Here is a 17,589-nt window from a genome sequence, read left to right as displayed (position 1 = left end):
ATCCCACATATGTATGGTCTCTTAAGTATGTTATGATTTTGAATTTATGCTTTTAAATGCTTTGATCAATATGATTTTCTCATGACTTTACTTATTCCATCTTATCATGTATTTTACTTGACCTTTGTATTCTATGATTTTCGTTCCATGTCACGCCCTCATACTTAGTACATTCCAACGTACTAATGCATAATTTCTGCCTACATTATCTCATAATATATGGGTTGAGGTTGAAGATCTTAATCATCCACGTAACTAGTAGATGTTCTCCATCTGATGGTGTTGTGGTTAGTCCTCATTGACTGAGGACTAGTTTCAAGTTACTTACTGTTTTCTTTTCAAAAAATTGTTGTTTATATCGTATATTGAGGGTGAGCTAGGTACATGTCTTATCCCCCACCCATAATCATGTTTAGAGGCATCTAGTTGGTTATATGTTTGAGTCTATGTTGGCATATGACATTTTCAGATTTCTATTCATGTTTTAGACTCTCTTATAATATTTCTGCTTTTATATTTCACTTTATGTATGATTATGATATGTATAGGAGGCATGGTTTCGATCGCCGTGTTACGACTACGCCCTAGGTCAGATTATGACAAACTTGGTATCAGAGCACAAGGTTTTTCAAGTGTCCTACAGTGTCCAATATATCACGTCAAGTACAATCTTATTCATGGGTGTGAAGCGTGCCACACTTATGAGTAGGAGTCTATGAGGCGTTTAGGAATTTTCACTTCCTTCATGATCTATGTCGTACTATAGAGTTTACGTTAAGACTTCTTTTCCCTAACGATCTTTCTTTACGATTTTCAAAAAGATGGTTCCAAGAAGACCACCATTTCCAAAGTGTGCATTTATCATATTGTGCGAGTTAGGGATATTGACTCCAAAACTCCTACTCTTGAGTCAGTCTCTATAGTTAATGATTTCTCTGACGTGTTTCCCAATGATTTGCCTGGTATTCCTCCCAAAAGAGAGATTGACTTTTGCATAGATCTCTTTCCCGATACCTAACTTATCTCTGTTACGCCTTACCATATGGCTCTAGTGGAACTTAAGAAGTTGAAAGAACAATTGAAGGATTTGTTGGATAAGGGTTTTATAAGACTAAATATTTTACCATAGGGTGCTCTCGTGTTATTTGTTAGAAAGAAAGATGGATCACTCCAAATGTGTATAGACTACCGGTAATTGAATAAGGTCACCATAAAGAACAAATATCCAATCCCAAGGATAGATGATTTGTTTGATCAATTACAAGGAGCAAGCTTTTTTTCTAAGATTGGCATCCATTCTGGTTATCATCAATTGAGGGTAAGGGAGTGTGATTGTAGCACCCATCCAGGGAGGATGCTACTACAAAAAAAAAAACGTATACTAAATTCGTGACACAAAAAAATATATATATAACTTTCCGTAAGGCCCATTTATATGATCAAAAAAAATGAAAGGTGTAAGTTGTTAGCCAACTTAAATTTTTTTCCATCTCAATTGAATCAAATAAAATTTCAATTTAGGACGGGCGACTTCTCAAAATAGTTTTATTTTAAAAAAAATTAGCTTCCGAGACAATCATGTATTATGATAATTTATGCTTCATTCAAATATTCTAACTCCAAAGGGTAATTTAGTACTTCATAAAACTTAGAAATGTACATACCCCAAAATTTACAAATCAAGCAACAATCTTTAAGTTACAACTCTCAGAAATACGTACATAAATACAAATACACAAGCAAACCATAAATCGTATACACGTCCCAAAATACTACAAAATATAGATGCCTATATGCAAATGTGATCTCCCTTAAAGCTCCCAAAACTTCATCTCCAATGGCCAACCTCAAGCATCTTCTCGGACATTTCCTACGATAGAAACAACTATCGCTAAGCATAAAGCTTAGTGGTGCAAAACTACAAGTTTGAAGCCTTTGGGTTCTTCAACTTATTTTCTCAAGTCATGGCAGCACAAATGTACACATAACAAATAAATCAAGACAACAAATATATCATGACTATCAAGTTCGATAAAAAAAAAACTAAGTGTCAATAATTCATGAAAACACTTTAACAAGCTTTAACATTTAGTTTCGCCTAATGTGTACGTCATGCCTTCACACCAAACATGATCAAGTCTCAAGAAGGACCGGAGCCCTGTATCAAGAAGAATAAACACCCAATAATCAAGAGAACCAAGAACCATATTAAAAATGGCTTCCTAATTCGTACTTAAAATGGACAACTTCCATACTTAAGACGAATTAAAAATCCATAATCAAGATGGCAAAGGGTCCAAAACAAGAGGCATGCCAATGGTGATAAAGTCACAGCCACAAGAAGGACAAAGTCCACAAGAATGTCAAGTGATCAAACAATCCGTACAAGTGGGCGAGTTAAACAAGTGTCTTGCAATTTCCAAAGATACCAACATGACAAGACATATTTCAAGAAAATAGCAAATATACCAAGATAGGCTTTCAATATATTAGCAGGTAACAAGAGTTTATACACAAACCTCAGCCCTTTTAGCATACAACAATTCAACAGTCTCACACGACTTCAAAATTTAAACCGTAGGCCATCAAATGTCTCAAGTTCTTCAACTTGCACCCGATATAAACAAACCTTAAAAATACCATTAAATATCTTATTTAAATTTCTAGAATATCCATAATATTTACATAAAACAAGATTTATTATTGCAATTAAGCCTAGAAAGTTTCAACCCGAATTATGTTACCAAAACAGAAAATTCGGAAAGTCAAGTATCGCAGCTTGAATCTAAATTTCGAAACTCAAAAATGCAAAAATGGATTTTATCCGCTTCATGAAACTTTTAGATATATGTCTTAAGTTTGCAACCCAAAAGGAATCAACTCAAAATTCATTTTGTACGAAAAGATATCCTCAAAACACTAACAGGTACACATGACAGATTTTGTAAATCAAGAATCTGGACAGACATACTTGTCCAGTTGTATCTAAGTTTGGAAACTTAAAAAGGCAAAACTGGACTTTATACCCTTCACCAAACTTATATATATATATGTCTTTAGTTTTCAACCCAATAAAAATCAACTCAAAAAGAATTTTATACAAAAAGATACCCCCAAAATATTAACAGGTACACATGATAAAGTTTGAAAATTAAAAATCTGGACAGACATATTTGTCCAGTTGTATCTAAGTTTGGGAACTGCAAAACGGCAAAAATGGACTTTATACCCTTCACCAAACTTGTAGATCTATGTCTTTAGTTTCCAACTCATCAGAAATCAACTCAAAATTCATTTTGTACAAAATGATATCGTCAAAACACTAACAGCAGTACAAGTAGAGTTTGCATAAACAGAATTCTCGGCAGCACTTGCCATGTACTTCCTCGCCCAGTTTTAAGTAAATACATGAAGAGTTGAGTTTTGAGAGCTCAACAAAAGTTGAAAACATATGAAATATCTTTCTAGAACATCTTGAATCACTTAAAACAAAGCTTTATTTAAGAGATTATGCTAAAAACACTAACAACAGTCAATTCCAAAAATGGGTTTATAGCTTACTTCAATCGTGTGGAGTTTGTTTGGGGATCAACCAAGGAAAGTCTTGATGATCGATTTGGTGGATGAATATGTGAGAGAAGGGAGGTTTTGGTTTCTGTATTTCTTGAAGAAAAAACGAAATTGGAGGGTTTGTGGAGAGGATAAGGTGGAAAGGATTGGAACTTAAAGAAATAAGAAAATAAATTATAACAAAAAGGAAGTTTCCCCACTTTTGTAAATATCTAGTCCATTTAATAATTTGAAAAGATAATCATAGTAGGAGTAGGTTATATAACTACACCATAACACTTCCAACAAGTTTAAATGTCATCAAGTTCACATTCAAGAAGTGCAAACATAAAATATATCCTTACTATCAAAATACTCTAAATCAAAAATTTAGGTATTTGCTAAAAAAAGACTTTTTGGGGTGTTACAACTCTCTCCCCCTTAAGAAATTTCGTCTCGAAATTTACCTTGTTTTCGTCATGGAACAAGTATGGATATTGAGTCCTCATGTCTTCCTCTCTCTCCCAGGTGGCTTCTTTTCCGGAATGGTTCCTCCAAAGTACCTTTACTAAGGGAATTCTCTTATTTCTAAGCTGCTTCATTTCACGAGCTTGAATTAGGATAGGTTCTTCGTTATACGTCAAATCTGGATTAACCTCAATAGATTCTACTGGAAGAACATGAGATGGATCAGAACGATATCTTCTGAGCATCAAAACGTGGAATACATTGTGGATTTTGTCCAACTCAGGCGGCAAAGCTAATTTATATATGCAACTGGTCCTACTCTTTCTAGTATCTCATAAGGCCCGATAAATCAAGGACTAAGTTTTCCTTTTTGGCCAAATCTCATAATCTTTTTCCATGGGGAAACCTTTAAAAATACTTTATCGCCAACTTGATGCTCAATTTCACGCCTTTTCAGATCAGCATATGACTTTTGTCTATCCGAAGCTATTTTTAGACGATCCTTGATGACTTTTACCTTATCTTCAGTTTGTTGCACAATCTCAGGACCAATGAGTTTTCGTTCACCAACTTCACTCCAGCAAAGAGGAGTTCTACACTTCCTCCCATATAAGGCTTCGTAGGGTGGCATGCCAATGCTTGATTGGTAGCTATTGTTATAAGCAAATTCTATCAAGGCTAGGTGTCTGTCCCAACTACCTTCAAATTCCATAATGCAAGCTCGAAGCATATCTTCCAAGATTTGAATCATCCTCTCGGATTGGCCATCTGTCTAAGGATGGAAAGATGTACTAAAGTTCACCCTAGTGCCCAAAGCTTCTTGCAAGCTAGTCCAGAATCTAGATGTAAACCTTGGATCTCGATCAGATAGAATAGAAACAGGAACTCCATGTAGTCTCACAATCTCATTAACGTACAATTCTGCTAAACGTTCAAGTGGGTAGTCCATTCTGACGGCCAAGAAGTGAGCACTTTTAGTGAGCCTATCAACTATAACCCAAATTGCATCATGATTTCTTTGGGTACGTGGAAGCCTAGAAACAAAGTCCATGGTTATTCTTTCCCATTTCCACTCAGGTATTGATATAGGTTGTAATAATCCTGTTGGGACTTGATGCTCGGCCTTTATCTGTTGACAAGCTAAGCATTTAGAAACATACACCGCAATATCCTTCTTCATACCATTCCACCAGTAGTGTTCTTTAATGGTTTGGTACATTTTTATGCCTCCAGGATGCATTGCATATGGTGACGTATGTGCTTCATTCAAAATTTCTTTCCTCAAGTTGTCATTCTTTGGAACACATAACCTATTATGATAAAATAGAGCACCATCCTTCCCTAAAGTAAAATTAAGCTTTCCTCCAGTTTGAACTTCTTTGATCAATTTCACAAGCTTCTCATCTAACTGTTGTGCTTTTTTCACCTGTTCAAGTAGAACTGGCTTGACTTGCAACCTAGCAACAATAGACCCATCAGAATTAATTGCAAGACAAGCATTCATGGCTCGTAAGTCAAGAAATGAAGTCAAAGGATTAATAGATAAACTAGCAAAGGCTTTGCGACTTAGAGCATCCGCAACTACATTGGCTTTACCAGGATGATAGTCAATGGTACAATCATAATCTTTAATGAGTTCAAGCCATCTACGCTGCCTGAAATTCAATTCTTTTTGTGTGGCCAAGTACTTCAAACTCTTGTGATCGGTAAATATGTGACACTTTTCTCCATATAAGTAATGCCTCCAAATTTTCAAGGCAAACACTATGGCAGCGAGCTCAAGGTCATGAGTAGGATAGTTTAATTCATGTGGTTTCAATTTTCGGGAAGCATACACAACAACTTTCCCTTCTTGCATCCGGACACAACCCAAACCATGATGAGAAGCATCACTATATATCACATATTCTTTACCTTCAGTTGGTAGAGTAAGTATAGGAGCTTGTGTCAATAAAGATTTGAGCTTATCAAAACTTTCCTGGCATTTGTCATCCCATGCAAACTTGACATCCTTCCTCAAGAGTTTAGTCAAAGGGGATGCGATAATGGAGAAGCCTTTAACAAACCTCCTATAGTATCCCGCTAAACCCAAGAAACTCCTTACTTCAGTTGGACTTTTAGGTGGTTTCCATTCAACAATTGCTTCAATTTTATTAGGATCCACCTTCACCCCTTCGGCTGACACTTCATATCCCAGAAAGGCCACTTCACCGAGCCAGAATTCACATTTAGAAAGCTTAGCATAAAGCTTCTTCTCTTGCAGAATTTGCAAAACAATTCGAAGATGTTTATCATGCTCTTCTTCATTCTTGGAATATATCAAAATATCATCTATAAAGACCACCACAAATTGATCAAGATAAGGCCTAAATACTCGATTTATCAAATCCATGAATATTGCAGGAGCATTAGTTAATCCGAATGGCATCACTAAGAATTCATAGTGACCGTATCGAGTTCTAAAAGCAGTTTTAGGAACATCTTCCTTTCTAACACGCAATTGGTGATATCCAGACCTTAAATCAATCTTTGAGAATAAATTTGCACCTTTCAGCTGGTCAAACAAATCATCAATCCTTGGTAGTGGATATTTGTTCTTGATTGTTATTTTGTTCAATTGTCTATAGTCAATACAAAGTCTAAGAGTACCATATTTCTTCTTCACAAATAGCACAGGGGCTCCCCAAGGAGAAACACTTGGACGAATAAAACCTTTCTCAAGAAGTTCTTGCAACTGAGTTTTCAATTCCCTTAATTCTGCTGGTGCCATTCTATAAGGAGTGATGGAAATAGGAGTAGATCCAGGAATGAGCTCAATCAGAAATTTAATTTCTCTTTCTGGTGGTAACCTAGGAAGATTTTCTGAAAATACTTCAGGAAAGTCACACATAGTAGGTATATCTTTAAGGCTAGGACTCTCCACACGTGTATCAATTATGTGAGCAAGATATGCACTACAACCTTGATGAATCATTTTTCTTGCTAAGGCCGCAGAAATAATATTAGATGACAATGATCTTTCACCGTGTACAATAATGTGTGAAAATGTAGGGTCCTTAAAAGTCACCTGCTTAGACCTACAATCCACTACTGTATGATATTTATAAAGCCAATCCATACCGATAATAATATCAAAATCGTGGAAAGGCATTTCAATCAAATCAGCAGGAAAGATCAAGTTTTGAATCATGAAAGGACAAGCTTGGTAAATTCGATTACAGACAACTTGGTAACCCAAAGGACTTTCAACTAGAACATCAAAGTTAAGTCTCATAGATTTCACATTTTTAGGAAGAACCAGTGATGAACAAATATAGGAATGTGTAGAGCCAGGATCAAATAGTGTAAACACAGATAAGCCATATAAGTCAAATTTACCGACAACCACGTCCTGTCCCTCTTGATCATCTCTCTGCCTCATAGCATAAGCTCGTGCAGTAGCTCTGGACCCGCTAGCTTGATTTGCTCCACTTGCCCCTGCTGCTTGGTTGGTTTTAGGCCTTGCACCTCGATTGGTTTGTGGAGGATTATTAGAAGACTTCTGCACTGAGCCCTCAGTGTACATGGGAGGAACGTTTTTAGGATTTGGACAGTCCTTCACTTTATGATCAAAGCTGCCACAATTAAAACAAGCACCAGAAGCTCTCCTACAAGCACCATAATGATTCTTTCCACATTCTGCACAAGTGGGAACGCGAGTCTTGCCTTGTCTATAACTCGGGGTACTAGCTGTAGAAAAATCTAGTCTACTTTGTTTCTGTTGATTAGACTTGTTGACACTACCAGCCTTAGAATCATCAAACCTTCCCTTCTTGGATGGACCTCCAAAATCTGACCTAGGCTTCCGGAATCTATTTTCATGTCTACTAGCTTCTTTCTTATCAAGTCTTTCCCAAGTGAAAGCAGTAGAAACTAATTTACAAAAGTTCTCATGTTGCAGAATTGCCACATTCTTTCTGATGGAATCGTTTAGGCCATCTTCAAACCTCCTGCATTTATCTTTTTCATCGGTAATAATGCCTCCAGCATAACGAGAGAGTCTAAGAAACTTTTGTTGATACTCAGCAATAGACATGCCTCGTTGCCTTAGATTCAAAAACTCTTTTTTCTTAGCATCACAATAAGCAGGCGGGACATACTTCATACGAAACTCTTTAACAAAATCATCCCAAGTAAGAACTGGAGGTTTTGCTTTTGCATTTGGCACACCTACCCACCAGTCATAAGCATCCTTCTGCAATAACGAGGTGGCATACTTAAATTTGGCAACATCAGAACACTCCAGCTGCTCAAACACTCTCTCTATGCGCTCAAGCCATTGTTCAGCATCTGTGGGATCAACAGTACCTTCAAATTCAACTCCACCCATTTTCCTCATTTTTTCAAATTTTAACTCATGTGGGTCATGGATCGTTTCAGCCATACGGTGAAAGAATTCAGCCATTTGTTGAAAAGGAGGGTTCATAACGTGAGTACCAGGGCTCATGTGAGGATGTGGACCAACTCTTACTCCTTGTTGATTTCCCACACTAGACCCACTAGTATGAGGAATAGATTGACCCGAGGATTGTTCGCCAATTCCTTCTTGTGTATGAGGTTGGGAATGAGAGTCACCTGTATCTTCACGAGCAGCTTCCATAGGTCTACGAGAAGAAGAGGCCATAACTTAACTCCTTCAAAAGTGAAGATCACATTGCATTAGGGACATGAATATGATACATTTGCAACTTATATGCATTAAATATACTATTTACCCTATAGTGATTAACTAATATAACCCAAACCTTCTAAAAACAAAAAAAAAACAAGTGTGCACAGTAAATTCCTAGAACCACAAACCTAGGCTCTAATACCAACACTTGTAGCACCCATCCAGGGAGGATGCTACTACAAAAAAAATATATATATATTAAATTCGTGACACAAAAAAATATATATATAACTTTCCGTAAGGCCCATTTATATGATCAAAAAAAAATGAAAGGTGTAAGTTGTTAGCCAACTTAAATTTTTTTCCATCTCAATTGAATCAAATAAAATTTCAATTTAGGACGGGCGACTTCTCAAAATAGTTTTATTTTAAAAAAAATTAGCTTCCGAGACAATCATGTATTATGATAATTTATGCTTCATTCAAATATTCTAACTCCAAAGGGTAATTTAGTACTTCATAAAACTTAGAAATGTACATACCCCAAAATTTACAAAACAAGCAACAATCTTTAAGTTACAACTCTCAGAAATACGTACATAAATACAAATACACAAGCAAACCATAAATCGTATACACGTCCCAAAATACTACAAAATATAGATGCCTATATGCAAATGTGATCTTCCTTAAAGCTCCCAAAACTTCATCTCCAATGGCCAACCTCAAGCATCTTCTCGGACATTTCCTACGATAGAAACAACTATCGCTAAGCATAAAGCTTAGTGGTGCAAAATTACAAGTTTGAAGCCTTTGAGTTCTTCAACTTATTTTCTCAAGTCATGGCAGCACAAATGTACACATAACAAATAAATCAAGACAACAAATATATCATGACTATCAAGTTCGATAAAAAAAAAACTAAGTGTCAATAATTCATGAAAACACGTTAACAAGCTTTAACATTTAGTTTCGCCCAATGTGTACGTCATGCCTTCACAACAAACATGATCAAGTCTCAAGAAGGACCGGAGCCCTGTATCAAGAAGAGTAAACACCCAATAATCAAGAGAACCAAGAACCATATTAAAAATGGCTTCCTAATTCGTACTTAAAATGGACAACTTCCATACTTAAGACGAATTAAAAATCCATAATCAAGATGGCAAAGGGTCCGAAACAAGAGGCATGCCAATGGTGACAAAGTCACAGCCACAAGAAGGACAAAGTCCACAAGAATGTCAAGTGATTAAACAATCCGTATAAGTGGGCGAGTTAAACAAGTGTCTTGCAATTTCCAAAGATACCAACATGACAAGACATATTTCAAGAAAATAGCAAATATACCAAGATAGGCTTTCAATATATTAGCAGGTAACAAGAGTTTATACACAAACCTCAGCCCTTTTAGCATACAACAATTCAACAGTCCCACACGACTTCAAAAGTTCAAACCGTAGGCCATCAAATGTCTCAAGTTCTTCAACTTGCACCCGATATAAACAAACCTTAAAAATACCATTAAATATCTTATTTAAATTTCCAGAATATCCATAATATTTACATAAAACAAGATTTATTATTGCAATTAAGCCTAGAAAGTTTCAACCCGAATTATGTTACCAAAACAGAAAATTCGGAAAGTCAAGTATCGCAGCTTGAATCTAAATTTCGAAACTCAAAAATGCAAAACTGGATTTTATCCCCTTCATGAAACATTTAGATATATGTCTTAAGTTTGCAACCCAAAAGGAATCAACTCAAAATTCATTTTGTACGAAAAGATATCCTCAAAACACTAACAAGTACACATGACAGATTTTGTAAATCAAGAATCTGGACAGACATACTTGTCCAGTTGTATCTAAGTTTGGAAACTGAAAAAGGCAAAACTGGACTTTGTACCCTTCACCAAACTTGTAGATATATGTCTTTAGTTTCCAACCCAACAAAAATCAACTCAAAAAGAATTTTATACAAAACGATACCCCCAAAATACTAACAGGTACACATGATAAATTTTGAAAATTAAAAATCTGGACAGACATACTTGTCCAGTTGTATCTAAGTTTGGGAACTGAAAACGGAAAAAATGGACTTTATACCCTTCACCAAACTTGTATATCTATGTCTTTAGTTTCCAACCCAACAGAAATACACTCAAAATTCATTTTGTAGAAAACGATATCGTCAAAACACTAACAGCAGTACAAGTAGAGTTTGCATAAACAGAATTCTCGGCAGCACTTGCCATGTACTTCCTCGCCCAGTTTCAAGTAAATACATGAAGAGTTGAGTTTTGAGAGCTGAAATAAAGTTGTAAACATATGAAATATCTTTCTAGAACATCTTGAATCACTTAAAACAAAGCTTTATATAAGAGATTATGCTAAAAACACTAATAATTGTCAATTCCAAAAATGGGTTTATAGCTTACTTCAATCGTGTGGAGTTTGTTTGGGGATCAACCAAGGAAAGTCTTGATGATCGATTTGGTGGATGAATATGTGAGAGAAGGGAGGTTTTGGTTTCTGTATTTCTTGAAGAAAAAACGAAATTGGAGGGTTGGTGGAGAGGATAAGGTAGAAAGGATAGGAACTTAAAGAAATGAGAAAATAAATTATAACAAAAAGGAAGTTTCCCGGCTTTTGTAAATATCTAGTCCATTTAATAATTTTAAAAGATAATCATAGTAGGAGTAGTTTATATAACTACACCATAACACTTCCAACAAGTTTAAATATCATCAAGTTCACATTCAAGAAGTGCAAACATAAAATATATCCTTACTATCAAAATACTCTAAATCAAAAATTTAGGTATTTGCTAAAAAAAGACTTTTTGGGGTGTTACAGTGATATTTCCAAGATGGCTTTTTCGAATAAGGTATGATCATTTTGAATTTGTAGTAATATAGTTTGGGCTGACAAATGCTCCCGCTAAATTCATGGATTTGATGAATTGCATTTTCAAGATATATTTGGATATATTTGTAGTGGTGCTTATTGATGACATCTTGATTTACTCTCGAAATGAGGAAGATCATATGGGTCACTTGAGGATTGGTTGCAAATATTGAGGGAAAAGAAACTATTTACTAAATTTAGTAAGTGCGAATTTTGGCTAAGAGAAGTCGAATTTCTTTGCCATGTGGTGTCTGGTGATGAGATTAAAGTAGATCTAAAGAAAATGAAGGCAGTTAAGAATTGGCCTAGACCATTATCTTCTTCGGACATTAGAAGCTTTTTGGGCTTAGCCGGATACTATAGAAGATTTGTTGAAGGGTTCTCATTTATTGCTTCGCCTTTAACTAAGTTGACACAAGAGAAGGCAGAATTCCAACGGTCGGAAGAATATGAGAAAAGTTTCCAAATATTGAAAGATTGTCTTACGTCAGCCCCTATTTTGACATTGCCCGAAGGTTCAGATGGGTTTGTTGTTTATTGTGATGCTTCGCATATTGGTTTAGGTTGTGTATTGATGCAACATGGTAAGGTTATAGCCTATGCCTCTAGACAACTTAAAGTACATGAAAGAAACTATCCAACCCATGATATTAAACTTGCGGCGGTTGTGTTTGCATTGAAAATTTGGCGTCATTATCTTTATGGGGTGCATGTTGATGTGTTTACCGACCACAGAAGCTTGGAATATGTGTTTAATCAAAAGGACTTAAACCTTAGGCAAAAGAGGTAGATTGAACTCCTAAAAGACTATGACGTGAGCGTATTCTATCATCTGGGTAAAGCAAATGTTGTAGCCGATGCTCTTACTCGATTTTCTATGGGTAGTGTCATACATGTTGAGGAAGGTAAAATGGAATTGGTCAAAGGGGTCCATATATTAGCACATTTAGGTGTGCATTTGGTTGATTCCAATGATGCAGGCATTCTTATACATAATGGTTCGGAATCGTTTCTTGCGGCAGACGTCAAGGACAAATAAGACAATGATCTAATTTTGGTCGAATTAAAGAACTCGGTTGCCAAAAAGTCCATTGAGGCTTTCTCCCTAAGAGAAGGTGAGGTACTACATTACCAAGGTTGGTTGTGTGTTTCAAATTTGTATGGAATAAGAGAGTTGATATTGAATGAGGCACATAGTTCTCGATATTCAATTCATCCGGGATCCACCAAAATGTATCATGACTTGAGAGAAGTGTATTGGTGGAATGGCATGAAGAAGTACATAGCGGAGTTCGTGGATAAGTGTCCTAATTGCCAACAAGTGAAAGTTGAACATCAAAGGTTGTGAGGTCTAGCTTAAGAAATCGAAATTCCTATATGGAAGTGGGAAGATGTGAATATGGACTTTTTCACAGGCTTGCCTCGTACTAGAAGACAACATGATTCTATTTGGGTTATTATGGACTGAATGACCAAATCAGTGCATTTTGTATCGGTTAAAACTTCTTATGGTGTCGAAGATTATGCTAAGTTGTACATTCGTAAACTTGTGAAACTTCATGGTGTTCCTTTTTCGATTATATCGGATAGAGGTACTCAATTTAGTTCATATTTTTGGAAGTCATTTTAAAAAGGTCTTGGCACTAAAGTCAAGCTAAGTACCGCTTTTCATCATCAAACCGATGGGCAAGCCGAGAGAACAATTCAAACCTTGGAGGACATGTTAAGGGCATGTGTGATTGACCTTAGAGGAAGTTGGGATAACCATTTTCCATTGATTGAGTTCTCCTACAATAATAGTTATCACTGTAGCATCAAAATGGCTCCTTTTTAAGCCTTGTATGGGAGAAGATGTAGGTCTCCGGTGGGGTGGTTTGAAGTTGGTGAGATGGCGTTGATTGATCCAAATTTTGTAATTGATGCAATGGAGAAAGTAAGTCTCATAAGAGAAAGATTAAAAATGGCTCAAAATTATCAAAAGTCATATTTGGACACTAGGAGGAGAGAGCTTGAATTTTATGTGGATGATATGCTGTATTTGAAGATTTCACCTATAAAAGGGGTAATGCGGTTTAATAAGAAAGGGAAGTTGAGACCTAGATATATAGGACCGTATAGGATATTGAAACGCATTGGCAAGGTAGCATATGAGTTAGACTTGCCACTTGAGTTGGCTTTGGTTCATCCGGTATTTCATGTGTCGATGTTGAGGAAATTTGTGGATGATCCAAATTCTATTATACCAAGGGAGAACGTGAGTATTGAATAGAATTTGACTTATGAGGAGGTCCCGATTAAGATTTTAGACCGACAAGTGAAGAGGATGAGAAATAAAGACATTGCATTTGTTAAGGTGTTGTGGAGGAATGAACCAGTAGAGAGTGCTATGTGGGAGTCGGAATCAGACATGAAGAAGCGATATCCTTATCTCTTTCCTTTTACTCAAGCCTAAAGGTACTAAGTTGCTCATGATCAAATCGATTAAACTTCTACTCTTAAGTTCCATATGTCTTTCATATGCATGCATGATTCATGAAAATGATTTCTCTCAAGGACTATGTTTTACTTTAAGTGTGAATTTTACACATTCTATGCATTTTTTAAAGTGTTCTCATGTCCATGTCGGGTTTCTGAATCCTTTTTCCATGAGTTTCCTATATTAGTTGAATCTCATTCAAGGACAAATGTTCCCAAGGGGGAGATATTGTAACATCCCTCAAAATTCTCATTAGTGCCTTAAGAATGCCATAAAAATAGGCCACTCACGTAACACATTATCCTTAATCTTTTTGGGAAATTTGAGTTTGGAATATCCATCAGGGGGTCAAAATCTGCGGGAAAATGGTCTCGATGGATTTTTAGGACCCATATATCGGAAGATGGATTTTCGAGAAAATCCATAAAATAGTAAGCTCCACGATAGGTACGCGTCGTGGACTTGAGATAGTTTTCTGGCCGAGTTGATCGCGATAGTTCCGCATCTCAGACATGAAAGGGTTTTCTGGCCGAGTTGAGTTTTTTTAAAGGGCTTTTTAGACCTTTCCCAAATTTTTAGTTAATGAACCTAGGCATTTTTAGGACCTAATTCAACTCTATAAATTAACCTAAACCTCCAATTCTATTAAATCTTCTACAATTCATCTATCAAATATTTCTCTATCTACAAAAAGGCTCTCAAGGGTTTCCATTGAAGACTTTAAGTAAATTCACTCAAGCTCTCCATCAAAACTCTCAAGTTCTTTCAAATTAATTGGTGTCTTCACTCAAGGTATGTGAGTATTGATTCATGGATCCTTTCATCCATGAAGCCCAATCAATTTCTTAAGATTTTTTATCAAATTAAAGTATGGTATTTTATGAGTTTTTTGGTCTCTATTCCAATTGCATGAATTTTGATTTAAAGTATGATCATGAGTCTATTTTGATATAAATTGATGGTTATTGAATTAAATTGAAGAATTTTTTTATGAATTCTCCTACTTTGTTTTCTAGGGTTTATGATGTAAATTATGAGTATTTTCAATTATACTTCCAAATGATACTATCTATATAAATTATGTATGGGCTGATATAAAGTTTATGATCATGCATTCTTTCTAGTAAATTTCATGATTCTCAAGTCAATTGATCATGCATTCATGTCTTACCCAAATTTCAAGTACAAGTTGTGATCATGAATTTTTAAAGTATGAATTATGACTATGAATTTCTATTATGTTCATGAATTATAAGTATGTTTCAAATTATGGTTCTTCATGAAAGTTATGAAGTAAGGCGACCTAAGGCCTAATGATATGAATTATGTAAATATGTTTATAATGATGAAAGGACACTTCTCACATTAGAAGTATCTTATGAAAATGAGCTACTCTATGATTTTAAGCCTATTATTCATGACTATGATATATGAAATTATGAATTTTATGTTATGTATGTATTTTATGGGATTTGACTTAGCACTGAATGTGGACTCGAGATGGAGACTCGAAATAAGGGGTCCTCATATAAAGTCTCTTGTCTCATAACTACGTGCCACTGTAGGATTGCCTTTTGGTCTAGCTAGTGGATCCACAAATAGCATATGTCTATGATCAGGAGTCTGCCTTGGCAAAGTAGCCTCCTCTTTCTCGATGTGGGGATCATTGGATTCCATGTTATAGCTCATATGGTCTATTGTCGGTTATGGTTCCTATGCACATATGTATAATCTCTTAAGTATGTTATGATTTTGAATTTATGCTTTTAAATGCTTTGGCGAATATAATTTTCTCATGACTTTACTTATTCTATCTTATCATGTGTTTTACTTGACCTTTGCATTCCATGATTTACGTTGCATGTCACGCCATAATGTAGGGGTTGTGGTTAAAGATCCTAATCGTCTACGTAACTAGTAGGTGTTCTCCATCTGATAGTGTTGTGGTGAGTCCTTATTGACTGGGGACTAATTTCAAGTTACTTACTATTTTCTTTTCAAAAGACTTTTGTTTACATCATATATTGAGGATGAGCTAGGGACAAGTCTTAGTACTCATATTTAGAGGCATCTAGTTGGACATATTTTTGAGTCTATGTTGTCATAAGACATTTTCAGATTTCTATTCATGTTTTAGACTCTCTTATGATGTTTTCACTTTTATATTTCACCTTATGTATGCTTATGATATGTACAAGAGGCTTAGTTGGAGCCCTTCGGGGTTTCGATCACCTTTTTACGACTAAGGCTTAGGCTGGATCATGACATATTTGCCTTGACATTTAGTAGATGATATATACATCCTGGTAAACTGCAATGGAGACTTTTATTAGGTGTTTGCTGTGATTATCTTGAGAGAGAGGCTGATACATGTGTATGATTCATTGTCTAGATCAAGAAGAAGAGATCCCTCCATTGAGATTCAAAAGTTGGTTATAATGTTGCCCAATTACATTCAAGAAAACGGGTTTTCTTGAACAAATGGAATGAATCAATTGGTTACTATTGGATTCTTATAAGGACAAGTCAACCAACAATTTGCTTGAATGACATCACTCTTTTCAAGTTGAATATGTTCAAGGTATTTTCCAACAAGAAAGTGACAGCCTCTAAGTATTTAACATTATGTATCAAGAATTCATTATCTTTTATTTATGGTGTTAATGTAATACAATTTCGTTATGTAGGAATTGCCATGTTTTTATGGTTGCTTTTGCCAAATATCTTACTGTTGGAATTCCTACTCCATCTACTGGACTCCAGCCTGATTACCTTCCCGCAAGATATGCCTCTCTTTTTTGGAAATATGACATTCAAAAGACAAAGATGATGTATTAGTGAAAATGATGATCCACCCAAGCGTAAGTGTGATTTCATCCTCCCCGCTTAAGAAGAAATGTCGATGTTGAGTAGCTGTGAATTTGATAGTAGTAAAATTTACATGTGGATCTAGTAGTACTAGTGAACTTTAGAATAGTTGTGTTTCTATTAGCTAATATTTTTGATAAGTACTCTTGTAAACAATTATTAATATCTATTGTTTTTACCAATTGTTGTGTAATTAACTATCAATTGATGATTAATTTAAGTTGTGCATTCAATTGATCTCTTTTTATTATTGCAAATGTTTTATTGAGGTTGTCATACATAACATCTCTTGTATCAGATACATCTCAATGATACACATTGTCAGGTATCAGTTTCACATCATACTTAAATGTGCATTTTGTGCTAAATTAGACCATTTTACAACTATGTATTAGATAAGTTAGCAAAAAAAATGCATACATCATATGTGTCAGATATCAAAAATAAGTTATTATGTATAAGTCATTTAGTTTTAGGCACACAACCTAATATATCTGATATATTTCAAAATGACTTTGAACCATCTATGTACCAATTTTTATTTGTACTAATATAATTGGGACTCAACATAAATAACTATTACACAAATATGGGTACTTAAATTAGGCAATACTCAAATTAAATGTATCAAAATACCTTTCAATTGTATCTTGTTCGTTACCAATTAAGTA

At 35.3% G+C, this 17,589-nt stretch overlaps 1 long non-coding RNA gene across 1 annotated transcript; it reads right to left on the bottom strand.

The window, feature by feature from the left end:
- Positions 1-9,140: 9,140 nt before the first annotated feature.
- On the bottom strand, positions 9,141-11,238 carry LOC129875923 (uncharacterized). The gene is made up of 3 exons (XR_008763248.1): positions 11,106-11,238; positions 10,066-10,176; positions 9,141-9,416 (listed from the first exon to the last, which is right to left on the bottom strand). It is a non-coding gene; the product is annotated as an uncharacterized LOC129875923 (long non-coding RNA).
- Positions 11,239-17,589: the final 6,351 nt, after the last annotated feature.

Source organism: Solanum dulcamara, chromosome 2 (genome assembly GCF_947179165.1).
Source record: "Solanum dulcamara chromosome 2, daSolDulc1.2, whole genome shotgun sequence".
In the NCBI taxonomy this organism is placed as follows: domain Eukaryota; kingdom Viridiplantae; phylum Streptophyta; class Magnoliopsida; order Solanales; family Solanaceae; genus Solanum; species Solanum dulcamara.
Note: the sequence above shows the minus strand (reverse complement) of the source record. Positions and strands in the feature narration are given on the sequence as shown.